Raw genomic sequence first — 15,087 nt, 5'->3', positions numbered from 1 at the left:
ACTGTTAAGTCCTAATGAGATGTATGGCTCACACACACTACAGTCTCTTTCTCTCTCTCTCTCACTCACTCACTCACTCACTCACTCACTCACATGCATGTGTGCTGTCAGGGACCCCCCCCCCCCATGTTTTTAAGCAGAAATACTCACCCACACACTCAACAGCAGTGTTTATTACCAGATGTACTAATATCACCTTACATGGTGTCAAACCAAAGCCTTTCTCATCTCATAGCATTCTTCTGTCATATTCGTGCTGGTTATTTGCTGGTAAATGTTTGCTAACTGCTTTGTGATGTTGCAAGTGAATTTGTACTAAACGGAGAGGATGCTACAGTCTGAGGTCAAATGTTAGTCACAGAAAAGTGAAAAAACATTGCAATCCTCTGTTGAGTTTAATGTATGTGGAACCCTGATTGATTTCACAATATTACAATAATAACTGTAGGCATTAAACCCTGGACTGTGTGCATGAGTCATTATTTGAATAGGTCACATGGCACCTCGTATTTCATGTGTACTGGCCTACATATGTATGTAATGGGTGATGTGAGCAGTGACTGTAGTGTGGGAGGAGGGGTTAGTTGTAGTTCCTCAGGCAGGATCAGGACGGGGTGGGATAATAATTAAAACTAAGCTTTTATTTAAGTTTAAAGAAATATGGTTATTAGTATCAGTATTCATTCATTATCAGTAATGGAAAATAAATTCATGTACTCAAAGTACTGCATTTTTGAGGAACTTGAGTATTTCCATTTTATGTTTTTTATACTTAATTATTCATAGCTATAGTTACTAGTTACTTCTCAGATCAAGATTTATATGTAAAACACACACACACACATATATATATATAATTTGTACTTTTCCTTGTGATACTTGAAGATATTTTGCTGCTAATACTTCTGTTTTTGAATGCAGGATTTGTACTTGTAATGGATTTTCTTTTATCCTTGTGGCACTGATACTTTTATTAAGTAAAAAAAAAAAAGTATTTCCAACACTGCAATTTATCTCGCTTATAGAAGCCAAAATATTTCGTAGCACAGTTGGGAACTGGTACTCTCCCTCTAGCTGTTGAGGCTGGCAGGAGATAAACCGACTGAGCTGTGTGATTTGGGACAAGTGGAAAAGTCCCATTTTCTTCTGTATTTATGTACTATGATGATTTAAAAGAGTAAATTTTCCAAAATGTCTAGACAAAACTTTAATATGTTAAAAAAATGTAAGGGCTGTTTAACTGTGTGTTTAAGTTTGCTAGCTTTACCTCAAAAGCCTGGAAAAGAAGGCAAGAGGAACGATTTAGTTTGTATTTATTATTATTATTATTATATAATATATGTTGTAAAAGGTCGGAAAACCTGACGGTAAACAGTATTCAAATTGGTTTGATTATTATTGTTTGAAAATGTACATGCAGTAGCCTAATCTGGATCTGGCTTATATTAATTTAGAGTTGCATTCATGACACAAAAATTAAAATCACTTACTGTAAAGCCTGGACAAGATTTGGCAAAAACCTCCATAACACAGTGTTTTGCCATCTAAGCCCATCCCTCCCCCACTCTCCCCCCTGCATGCCAAAAATCACCCGCCTGCTTCATTAAAGGATGATTAAAGTGATTTATGATTTCATTCATTTTTTTAATGACTCTTTCATTAATTTAACTGTCTGCTGTTGGGGTCAACTCCAGTTCATGTCTCTCAGGTTACAGTGTGACCCCACTGAACTGTTAACATTTTTATTCTGATGTAAGCCCAGATTAGATTGCACAGTGGGTGATTTGTGCAGCATTTTAACAGTATTTTAATTTTTAACAATACAATTTCCTTATTTATTATGAGATTATGGTTATTAAAGTCCCCAGGGCGGGACTCCAAAGTGTTCAAAGGAATATTAATACCACTAGAGCTAATATTTAAGAGGCTGCTGTTTGATTTTGTACAGGTTCATTCTTTTATCAGACGACTTCATGTGTTTACCAGGAAGGCGATCATTATCATGATCGTCAGACTTTTGTAAATCAAAAGCCATTTTGTCTGTCTCCTGCTAAGTGGGACACTGGGACTAATCTTTCTGCCTGTCTGTCTTTTTTTTTGTGTGTGATTCGAAGCCTCCAGTCTTTCCATTCATCATTTTTCTTCAGCTTCTTTCTGTCTTATGCTCATCATTCACCTTCTCCACATGTCTGCATCCCTTCTTCTCTTCATCTCTGTCTCTTATTTACACTCTCTCCTCCCCCTCATTTACCCTAATTTACTCCCGCCCTTCCTCCATCCTTCCCTCTATCACCCTGTCCCATAAATGGACCGTGAAAATCCCATCAGCGTGCAGGAGTGAGAGGGCGTTGATAAGTAATGAGCAGTGTATGAATAAGGGATAGCTGCCACTTAGTTAATACGGTGTCCTTCACGTTGAGGGAGATCGATAACAGAGTCTGACGCCGAACGGACACTTGGACAGGCTCCCAGCACCAAGTGCATCTAAATGCTTCTCCTTCTGTGCGCCCAAAGGATTTTTCTCAGGAATGACCAGATTAAACGTCTTGTGAAACCTTGAACAGGCTGAATACTGATTCCATTGATTGATTTTTTCAGTGCAGAGCCTGTATGAGCTTACAGGACACTGGAAAACAACAACCCACAACACATAACAAATAATGACGTACAGCTCCATACACCAAAAATGAAACCCTTTCAAAAGCAACATTACTTTGGCCAACAGAAGGAATGCCAGTACGAAACAATACAATGAAGCTAATATCGGTGGATGATATTAATCGAACTCTGGACTTCTGAAATTTCCAACTATAAGGATTCAGGTGCCATGTTCTTTTCATACATGTTCTTTCTATAAATGTTGCCAGAACCAAAATACCTTTGGACAAATTTTAACTGATTTTTTTTCAGTAGGCTGGTAAACTGGTAAGCTGGTAAGCTGGTACGGTCACTGTGTATGGTCCACCTTTTGTCAACCAAAAACCACACAAACACTGTGTACCAGGAATACATTTATCTACCTGGCGTACAAGACCAGTTCTTAACTTAGTGCTCAAGAACCTTTGTCTTCTCTTCAATAATATTTAATACATGGTTTTGTGGAGTAACCCTACTTGATCTCTATCTGGATATACTTGCTTTGCTTTGGCTACTTTCAGATATACATTTTTAATAATTTATTATATTCGTGAGTCATTTAGTAAGTTAAACCAGTTAATTACATCTTCAGGTAGGATGTTTGGATTGTTTAAATTCTCTCACTTTTAAGCACTTTTAAATCAATGATTATTTTAAGGATTTTAAGACCTGCAGGCCTCTGCAGCTCAAGGGAAATGTTCACGCACTGTCTGTTGTGTGTTTGCTCGGTGTTCATGTTGTTGGCTTGAAAATGTCATCCCGTGGATGTGAATAATATTTTTTTATTTACTATGGGCTGCTAGTGCATACATGATGTTGTACTGATGAATGACTGCTGTGTGTTGGGGGCATTTTACTGTGTGTTTAGTGGATTGTAGACTGAGAATAACATTATGTCTCATGTGGTTTACCATTACACACTGCAACAACAAGCATGGCTGGAGAAGACAGATCCAGAAAGGGAAGTGACTTCAGTAGTGTGGAAGTGGTTGGTTACCAAAGATCAGACGTAAAACAAACCATGTAATATACTGTAAGTAGTGCTAGAAGACTGTAACAACAAATGGGCTCAATACAACAAACTTATTATTCAGTATTTTGTCATATTTTCAAGAGTTATTGTAGAAATACCCTTAAATATTGTGATATAATTGTAGGACCATATTGCCCACCACTATTCTGAGCACATGTGTGTGTACAGTATGTGCATGTTTTTTTATGCTTTACAAGTCCTGTATCTAAAATATCAAGGAAAGGCATTTAGATCATCATTGTTGTAAATCAAACAGCCTGGGGTTGACTGTCCCACTGCTACACACTCAGAGGGACATACACACACTCACACACATATACATCCCACACACACACACACACACACACACACACACACACACACACACACTCAGAAGGCATAAATATGCATAAGTGAAGCAGATGAACTTCCGCTGTGGGAATGCAGAGGAAGACACACTGATCCAGTTCTCCCTGATCAGTCAAGCATAAAACACACTGTCTATTTATATTTAAAGCACACACACAAACACACACACACACACACACACACACACACACACACATGTGTGACTTATCTCAGTCCAGTTAAGAGCAGCTAGCTGTGGCACTGCTCTGAGTTAAATATTAAAAACCACAAATGCAGAGTTGCTAGTTCTCGTGCTGTGTGTGTTTCAGTGTTTGCACCGTCATGATTTTAGATTTTTAAATGGGACAGATTTGGCTTTTATCATATTAACATATATGCCTAAGTATTTCTGGTGGACAGTAGCAATGGTATTTGTGAACTGAAGCTGATAATTAAAGTTTTGTGCTATTACCATGTGAAAAGTGTTTCTTGTTATGTTAGAACTGTTGTATATACCAAGACAGACAGACTCATTATCCTGCAGAGTGGCTCTAAAGTTAAACCATAAGATGTGTACCTGCATCTCTTACCTACCTCCTCTCTCTATATATTTTTTTCACCATTTACCTTTAAGCCATTTTGCACGCAGCTTTTGGTTCAAGGGTCTCTCGCTCCACAACCCTATCTTTTAGAAATTACATTTATATACTCAATTTAAACAGCAAACTTTTGGGGAAATTTAAGTTAAAATGTTGCACATATTGGTAAAATGTAAACATTGTAATTTGCTACAAGATTATGCAAAGGTGGTCTGGGTTAAACATTTGGTGTTTCCTTTATTGTAAGTTAAATGAAACCACAATCTTTCCTTAACCTTAACGACTCTGGCTGTGAACCCTGCCTTGGTCCCCCAGTCCTCCCTCTCCCTAACCACTAACCTAAGAAAAAACCTTACCACTGATTTCAGTTTCATCAAAAAATATATTTGGAAAAATGAATTAGTAGTGTATAAATGTACTTTCTAGGAGACAGGGTTGCCTTTTATCTGCTCCGATGTGTACAGGTGTTGGATCTCTCTAACATCCCCTTTCTCAAAAACATCTTTTGCATCCTCTTCCTCGAAATGACAAATCTGTGTGCTCTCTTGATTCCAAACACCAAACAATATGTGATTTAACATTTCTGCCTCTCCTCTAATAGCTTTTTTGGGGGGTAAGCTTGGACTTATGTCTTTTTGTATGTTAGCATATAAGCCTTGATCAAAATATTTCATTTTCCCCAAGATGTTAGAATATGTTCTCCTTTGCCCTGGGTGGCTTTTTAAGATTTCTGTGTGGTACGTCAAAGATTGGACCATTAATGTGCGAGAAATGATGTAGGATCTGTATACAGCACCAAAATTTAATTGCTCCCTTTGTGTCCCTGACAGGAAGCTGTTTAAAATGTCCGTCATGTGTCTCTACACTTTCTTTTGTCGTCAGATTTATCTTAATTTTTTTCTGCTGTGATTTGATCTCCAGTTTCTGAACCTTTTCGGTCAGCTGTTCTAGACAGTGAAACAAAGCAAAGTTATTTATGTTGTCATTTCCAAAATATGGACTGATGTTCAGTTTCCCTGTCCCGACATGTCATATATACTAATAAATGTTCATGGGATCATTATCTAGAGTGTCTAATATATTTCGGTCCAGCACATAGTATTTAAGGCGTTTGAATGTGTGTGCTTTTGTAAACTTTTTGCATCAGATTTGCAATTTGTCATGAAGATTGATAGTTTTCTTTTGATATTTCATCCTTAAATGGGATCATTGATTGAGGATTGCCTTGATAAGTGTCATTGAGCTCAGATTGTTATTTTCAAAAGAGGCTAACATCTTCCTCCTGGTTAATTTGTCATTGTGATGTGGAAAGCCTCAGAAATAAATCAGTTTGGGTCAAATCAGAGTATGTAAACCCCTATGATTTTAGATCAGCCTTAACCAAATGAAACCTTTCATTTTGCTTTGCTACCAAAATCAGTTTCTATGCACTAGAACCTCGTTTCTTAATATATTTCAGGTGACATGAGCGGGCCATGAAGTTGGTGAAACATGCATATTTTTTCCTTTGATGCCTTGTTTTAGTAGTTGTTGGTGAGATTTGTTTGTTGAGAAATGGCGAGTCAGCTGCATACAAACCATTGCCCATCCAGTGGTTTCAAATGATTCTCAGGGTGTTTTATAGACTTAAACCTCACAGTGGAATTGGGGTTCACAACTATATTGTTGGCCTCTGTCAGGTGATTATTTCACTGCCTAAGAATATATTGTCATATCAACTGATGCACTCACAAATTGTTTTAGCATTTATTTGCACAAAAAGATGTTTAGTAAAGCAAAATAAATAAATAGGGAGGGCTAAAAATACAGCCCTGCGATGGTTTGGCGACCTGTCCAGGGTTTACCCCGCCTTTCGCCCGATGGCAGCTGGGATTGACTCCAGCCACACGCGACCCTGTACGCAGGATAAGCAGTTGACGATGGATGAATGGATGGACTAAAAATACAAAACAAATAAGCATTAAAGATCTTAATCAAACCTAACTTAAATTTTGTGGCATCACCAAGTGTGTGGTAGAAGTAGAGAAACCCAGATGGCCAGTGGGTGTGTGCGGCTGACTATAAGACTTTAGATGATGTAGATTGATTCTGGTATAGTAACATGAGTCATGACTGCTGTCAACACAGCACAGTTGGGGTGGCAGCAAGGCTGGTTCGTGCCAACTAGGACCGGAAACACACACCAGATTCAGTGACTTGAGACACAATTGTGCCATCAATCATGAGGAAAGATGATAAACATCAAGACGAAGATCATACTACGCGCCCCCTTTCCACAATGGCATTTAGTTCTTTATTCATTATCTCTAGATATGGTAACGTTTACATTCACTGGTGGCTTTAAAATTCAACTCATTCATTAATTCAACTGTAAACACAGAAGTTAGATTTCGTTTCCCTTGCCAGAATTGTCAGTTCCTGTCATGTTGCGTAATTTAATGTTGACAGTAAACATTTTGTCTCACTTGTTTTCTTGTCTGCTGAGACAAAACATTTTGACAAACATGTTACTATCAGCCTGTCGCCTTTTTGTTGTGATCTGGGATGTGTTTTATTTCGGTTTATGAAGCTTTTATGTGGATCTGTAACTCACTGCATTTACAGTGAAACTGCACTGAAGTATTGAATATTTGCCTGATCGATAATACGTCTGGCTTGTACGGTATGCATTTGAGATCAACCCAGAATGACATTGTTTCAATACATCACTTAGGACCATCATAGTATTTTTGGGTAGCATGAGAGTTGTAAAACAGCTCGTGCTTAGAAAGTGAGTTTCCGACCAGTAGTCTGACAACAGAAACATCAGAAGCTGTTTAAATAATTGCCAAGCGACTGGTGCTTCACGATTCATGATTAGAAAAAAATCAGGTAACCTCAAGTCATCACTATCGGCTTTACACGACCACAAGCTGAAAACACTGCCGATTGACTGAGTTTGTCAGTGTAACGTGGAGTGTCTTTTAATAATCTAATCTAATCTAATCCAATCTAATCTAATCTAAGATGTCCTTTGAAATCGAATTCAGCACTTCAGGCCACATTACAAGAAAAGTTTTATCAGCAAAAGTAGGTGCTTTCATCTCTCAGAGATGCTATTGAGGTAATTTAGAGCAAGTGCAGAACTGTGCCGACTGGCTGAGATAGACTAACCTCAAGTTTGCCAAACCATGACAGGTCAGCCTCACTCGCCTGTTATCTCAGATCCAGCAACACAAACAGAAACATATGCTAAAATGTAATACAGTACCTAGGAACGCATTTTATATAATATAAATTACCGGGAGCCCTTGAGAACCTTTAAAGCATTAGTTTTAATTTCAATTATGCTGTTCAGCTGGTTAAATAAAGGTTGAATTAGGACTGGGGTAAATATTTAACCCAGTCCTATTTCAGTATTGTACTTATTTATGACATTTCAGCATCTTCTTCATTGCAGAACATGCTTACATTTTAACATGTCAGTATTTGTTGTCCAGGCTCCAGCTGCCTCGATGAAAATGATCACTTCTTTATTCAAGAAAACTAAATACATTGACATATAATAAGGAGGAAAGAAGTTAAAATTCAGTTCAGCTGTCTTTCAGAAACTAATGTCAAGGAATTCATAATTTATTGCAAATGGTTATACTGCTAGATTTGGTAGAAAAGGCTGTTTTTTAAATGGAGCTCTCAAAGAATTCAATCATTTGTGATACATTTATGTTTATTAAATTAAAAGACGCTTTTGTCCAGCAGCAACAAGGATTTTTGCAATGTAGCCTTTGAGAGACTTAAAGTAAAGTAAAATAACAAAAAGTAAAGTAAAAAAGAGGGAGCTGAAAAATCTGAATTTGTGATTTAAGGACTGGTTTGAAAATGAAAAAATCTAGGGGTGTGGAGTTAAAAGAAGCGATGTTACCAGACCTCTGCTCCTCATCTTTGCTTGAGGCTAGCGGCTCAAGGCTACATTAGACGCTACCTGAATCTTCAGCAGTTTTGGCAGCAGTTGAGTTGCATTGTGGGTAATGTAAGTGCCATGTTTTGAGAAGAAAGAAGTATGCCTGGAAAAAAAAGATGATATTGGTTCTGTAGTATCAATCTTGATCCTTTTTTTAATCCGATAATGTTGTGGAAGTTCAATGCTGAATGGGTGGAATGCTCTTTTAAAGAGGAGATGGAACCTAATCTTAATTCCAACCTTGACCCTAAAAGCAAGTATTAACCCTAAAATCAATAGTTAACCTTGTGGGGACCAAATTTTTGCCCGCTCATGGGAGCTTAGTCCCCATTATATGACTGTATTAAAAGATTTCTGTCCTCACAATGTTATGAGTACACACACATGCACACGCACACGCACACGCACACACACACACACACACACACTGAGTGGCACAGAGTAACTCAAGGCTGTGCTGCTGGACTTGTGCATTGAATGTAGGTTAATGCACACTTTACTGCACTTCCTCTCTTCTGGCTGTAACACAGCAGACTTGCTCTGCAGAAATGCTATGTGTGTACCTGTAGTTAAACCAGTATAGCACAGTGTGTGTGTGTGTGTGTGTTTGTGTGCGTGTGTGGGTGTGAGACAGAGAGAGAGTATTTGTGATCTATTTTTGGCACCAAAATGATCGCTGATGCCAGACCTCGGAGGAGAGTGTGAACATTTTATAGCGCAACAGTGAGCATTGTTACCACGGTTACAAGCTGCTTAATTAAACAGCAGTTTATATGCTTATAGATTAGTCTTGTATGTGTATGCCAGGTATTCGACAGCTTTTGTAACATTTGCTTTAGTGTAACGGTGAAGATTTTCTGTTAGCATTCTGAAAAATGTACTGTGTCTCACGATAGTCCATAATAGATTTAACATCTCCAACAAACCTAATTTGCCCTCTGCATTTTTTAATATGGACAATGCCCCGATCAATTATTGAATAGAGGGGCTGAAAATGTCCTGATCAATTATTTATTAAAGGGGCTGTTCTTCTTTACTCTGCAGCACTTTCTTTGCCTCTGGGCTCTCTCCTCAGAAGCTAACCCCGACGAGGAAAAGTCAGGGTGATAAAATTAAGCTTCCTCGTGGAGTTCATTCCAGCAGATCTGGCTGTAGCCACTGATCCCTGTTACGGTTTATCTAAGACGACTGGGGAGGAATCCATTTCTCCGGAGAGGACGTGACAGTGTTGTGCTCTGGTTGGGTGGCAAACTGTGAAAAGTCTCATCATAGTAAGCAGAAGTGGAAGCATTTGAAGTAGCCTTTTCTGCCTCAGCAAGGACATGCTGTTGATTTATAGATAAATGAAGGAACATAAAGTTGAACTTGAACTTTACATTCCTTATGTATTAGTAATATATTTTATGGCTCATTAAAGACAGGCCCACTCAGTTAAAATGGTTATGAATATGTAAAAGGTGCTGACTCAGATGAAGCAAGCTTTGGAAAACAATATCTGCACCAGCAGAAGTAAATTTACACTTCCTTTTTGCACAGCTGCACAGGCATGCTATAAATATTGATGATGATACATATTGATAGTTAAAAAGCCTCATGTAGCAGCTTTGATAATATCGCGGCTTTCTGCGCTATATGGAGAATAACTTCTGCTCCTTGTTTTTCTGAGTTAGGGTTTGTAACATTTGCAAAAAAAGTCAAGGTGTCTTAGTCACGCTAGCGACGCAGTGAGTCTGTCAGTCTGTCCCCCCCCCCCCCCCCCCCCCTAATAATCTAATATCCCTTTTTGGATCTAACTCACACATTGAAATGTACATAAATAAGAAAGAGTTCTGATGCAGACCTGCTCTATATGAAAGATACTATGAGATAAAGTTTTGGTGCTATATAAAAAAATTGAATTGAATATATGAATATATCTTCTGTTACTCCCACACATTAGCTCATGTCACATGACCATTTGAACATCGCTTTTGTTCTATTAACAAAACAAAGAATGTAGCCACTATGACTAGACTATGTTGTTTACTTTAGCTTAGCCAATAGAGTCTAATTTTGTTTTGGTCGGGCTAAGGTTAAATGTGCACTTATATTAGTACTTGAACTGTTACTACTCGGGTATATTAGCCTTAAAATGACTGTGTAGCCTAGCAGCAGAGGATTGGGAGGCTGGGTGATAGTGGATGAGAGGATGAAGAGGAGGTAGGGGAAAGGAGATTGGTTTTGACCTCCACCAGATGTGAAACACTAATACTGCAACACAGCTGGCTGACTAGTCTGGGAGGGAAAGTAATAATAATCGTGTATATAATGTTACAATTGTATATACACACATTATAATTTATACATACATATATATATATATATATATATATATATATATATATATATATATATATATAATTACAGCTTTGGTAACAGAAGCATACATGTGATTGTTGGGTTAAAATAGAGCAATCTAAGAGGTTGTTATTGGCTTTATCAAGAATTAGTTCTTGTGCAGGAAGTCTGATATGACATTGATTGTTCAGGGTAAGATTGTAAATGAGAATGATTCTAATGACAAAATCTAATTTCAGATTCAACATAGCTATTTATGAATATTGTTACTATCTTCCTTTGTTTAAACGGGGAGCTGTACTATCCCATGACGATGTTTCATGGTATGTGTTCTGTGCTATTTTTGTGTTCTTGCCAGTACATAATGACACGAGCAGACTCTTTTCAAAGGTATATCAATGCTTTCTACAGATCATCATGTAACATATCATATCGTATCGTATCATATTATTTGAAAATTAAAACCATGAAATTGCATGTAGTTATAGTGTAAATGACTGACGTCCGACACAGAAATGTGAGTGTGCACCATGACGCACAGAGTGGAGATTGTGGAGGCAGCTGCATCTTCTGTTACATATCAGGAACTGGCTCTTGGTTGTAGCCAAACTCACCCTGCAATCTGCCACTGATTCACTCTCTATTTCAATTTTTTTCTGACATTGGGCAATAGATCTTGAAGGACCAGAGCAACATCTTAATCAGATGTACTATTTAATTTAATGTGCTTTATGTTCTGGTGATTCTCCACAAGGAAGTCAGTTTTCTTTTGGGAGAAGTGGATTCATTCTAGTCTGATTTCTTCATCACATAATTGTCAATGTTGCCATGGTGCAGAGCTTCATAAGGAGAAGGAGATTCGATTAATTCCAGCTTCTACCTAACTTGTGCACTATTGTAGAACCATATTTACCTTCAATGAATTCTTTGGGAGATTCGTTAATAAAATGGGCAGGTTTAAATGTGCTGAAAAATATCCAAACCAATTCAAAATCCCTATTGATAAAGAGAGAAACAGAGGAAAACGTGTTTAAGGTAGAAGGTAAAGGAAAACAGAGATAGTGGAGGATGTAAAGGCTTAGGAATGCAAATAAGAAGAAATAAAAGGGGAGGTGGGGGAGGTGAACGAGGGGGTTCAGCCCCTACTTCATGTCCCATGGGTATCATTTTGACAAGGTCAACACCACCATCAACCATTCTCCGGCTGACAACCAAACCGGCAAAGAGCTGTCTATTGTTCTCCCGTGGTTCAGAGTAACCCCCATCTTCTCTCTAAGATCACTCACCACATCTGTTTCCCTACAACACTAACAAAGTTTCCTAACAATAATTAAAAACTAAAAACTGATCTTTTAGCACATGCAGTGTTAACTGAAAAGTTTTGATTGCCTAAACTACTAGATTCTGCCCTTCATTCACCCCGACCTCCCTACTTCAAATTGTGTGGTAGAAGAATGTTACACTTCATGGACTGGAAAAAACATGCCAGCCATCAGAAACCAGGCATAAACTAGATTTCCTCCACAAAGTATTTGGTAAACATGTTTACAGTAGTAGTATTATAGTGGTGTGTTGTAGTCTACATTGCCAGACATCGCTCTCATAGACAGTTTATTATTTACAGTGTGTAATCACTCTGCTGAATATTTGATTTAGTATCCTCTTCACACTTGTGACATTGCATCCTTTTTCGGTGCTGAGTGTGGGCATTTACGTTGGATTGAAGATTTATCATCACTCTCCGCCTTAATACTTAACATTAAAGCTTCTTTCAGCAGTTGTTTCATGTCGGCAATCGCCGTTTAATAATAATAGCAATAATAAGAGCAATAATTCCACATTGTTACACTGAGTCTGTTGTAAGGGAACATATCTACACTGACAGATGCAGGGTTGGAAAGTCACACTCTATGGAAGTTGAAAGGCTCATCTTGCTCTCCAGTTAGCTGCCGTTTCAGCACCATAAGCAATTCTCCTTTAAAATCAGTTTCACTGTTTCCTTCCCTGCATCCTGCTATTTCTTGAGCTGAAACATATTAGTAAACCAACACTGAGCCCCCATGAATACCACTGGTCTCTCTGAATGTCACAGACTGAATAAATGGCCCTTCATTGCTCCTATAATAAGATAATGAGATAATAACACTTGTCTCTGAGAGGAGTGCTGAAGGTTGCTGACAGCAGGAGAAAGAAAAATGACACTCCTATTTGGAGGAGCAATAAAGGATGAAAAAGGTTAAGGGGAAGAGAACAAAGGAAACAAAGGAGGGAAAAAATTTGATTATTAAATGTACAGTTCTGCTCTGCAGGTGCGTTGATCCTCGGCCAAATGAATATTTCTATTGCTTATCATCTATATTTCTTTTTCACTTTCACTTTCCTTATCCTCTACATGATTTTCTCATGTTTCTGTGTTTCTCTTTGGTTCCAAATCTCTTCAGTGGTTCACTGGTCCTCTTCCTGCAGGGCAGACTTGTCACATTTCGCCACTGTTATACATAGTTTTTCTGGGGTATGGCCAAATTTAGACCTGGATATTGTGGTGACAGTGTAGTCAGGCTTGGTATGAAGAGGTGCCTTATGAAATGGTATTTTAACACATCTCAATATTGATTTTTACAAAAGGTATTTGCATTTTTTTCTTGTTTTGGGAGCATTTTATATCAGTTAAGGCTATTTTTATTTTAATAAAAGTAAATAGCATGCAATCCAAAACAAGTTATGTTGAATTTTGCTACATGACCCGTTAGTCTGAGTTAACACTGAAAAAAACTAAGGCAATAACAACAAGCCATTAGTTAATAAAAGAGGTAATTTCATAGCATTGTTTTTGGGTTAAGGAAAACTGAACAGCTGTCAGATGATAGAGACTTGTCCTCTTTAGAGTTAACAAATAAACAAATAAAAAGCTTCAATCTGTCTACAGCATTGTGATCAGTGCAGTAATCTATTTTAACAGCTGCTCAATTACAGCTAATTAATTAGAGCACATGAGTAGAGAGTAGGGTGTCTTGGTGAAGACATGTTTTAGCATCAGGGCAGTCTGTCCATCTGCTGGAAGACACGGCTTTAGGTTGAATAAATACAAAGTAATGCTAAGCGGGCATATTCAAGTGTAGAGTACTTAACAGTAGGTCAATGTTATTTTTTTTGCATGGATGAAGTACTACCCATAAGACGTAGGAGGTTGTTTGGGTTGATGGTGGGCAACAAAGAGCAGGACTTTGAAATCAGTGGCTGTTTGCATCCAGACTAGTAATGTAAACTCATCATGTCTTGTGCTTCAAGTCACTGCAGACATTTTCTCTATTACATCAAAACCATGATGTTTGCCTAACCTTAATTAGTAGTATATAAACATAATTTGAAAGTACTGTAGAAAATGTAAATAATGCAGCTTAACTGAGGTTTATGTACGCTATGTTGTGGTGTATGACAGATGTCTTATTCTGTTTCTGTTTGTATTGTTTGTTGTAACAGTGTTTAATGCTGCCTTTTTGGGCAGGTCTCTCTTTGAAAAGTTGCTTTAATGTCAATTAGACTTCCCCTTAGAGCCTGCATGCATGCTGGGATAGACTTCAGCCCTCCACCACTCTGATAAACAACTAGTGGGTCAAGAAAATCAATTAATGAATAAAAGAGGTCTACTATAGTACACAAAGGAGCAGACAGGCAGGTGGATGTATGTAGCTCAGAACTTTAACCCGGTGAGCAGTGTTGCAGTTAAATGAATGAAGCACCAGACAGTACAAATAACAGAGGAGGGGATGTGCCAGGGCAGCCCTCGTATGGCACATCCGTCATCCCCTTGTTAGCATCTTGGCATGCAAACGCACGCGCACACACACACACACACAGGCCAGACAGCTTGCTGGGCCAGATGGCCTCTTGGTGAGGAGCAGTGAGAAGCTCCACAGAAGGATTGGGTTGATTCGTGAACCATGACCTCCACACGTCCCTCCTCCTGAAGAGGGATGGCCATCACAGCAAGCCGTCTGACTTGTGTGCGTGTGTGGTGGGGGTGGAAGGGTTATTGTGGTAGAGGTGGAGAGAGTGGATTACAGTGCATTGACTGTGTGGGAGATTTACTTACTCAAATATAACCAAGGGAATAGTGACAGGAAAGAAAGAACACTAATTGCAGTTTTCTAAATATTCATAATCTGACATAAAATCAAATATTTGCTTGACTGACATGTGAGATAATTTAGTAT

General features: G+C 38.2%; 1 protein-coding gene across 4 annotated transcripts in view; it reads left to right on the top strand.

The window, feature by feature from the left end:
• Positions 1 to 15,087, top strand: part of LOC119909276 (E3 ubiquitin-protein ligase TRIM9) — a 43,479-nt gene that overhangs the window by 1,020 nt on the left and 27,372 nt on the right. The gene's annotated exons all lie outside the window — the stretch shown is intronic.

This window comes from Micropterus salmoides, unplaced genomic scaffold, assembly GCF_014851395.1.
Source record: "Micropterus salmoides isolate LMB-PRFRI ecotype aquatic unplaced genomic scaffold, ASM1485139v1 Ms_hic_scaffold_18, whole genome shotgun sequence".
NCBI lineage: Eukaryota > Metazoa > Chordata > Actinopteri > Centrarchiformes > Centrarchidae > Micropterus > Micropterus salmoides.
This window is presented reverse-complemented; position numbering and strand designations above follow the sequence as displayed.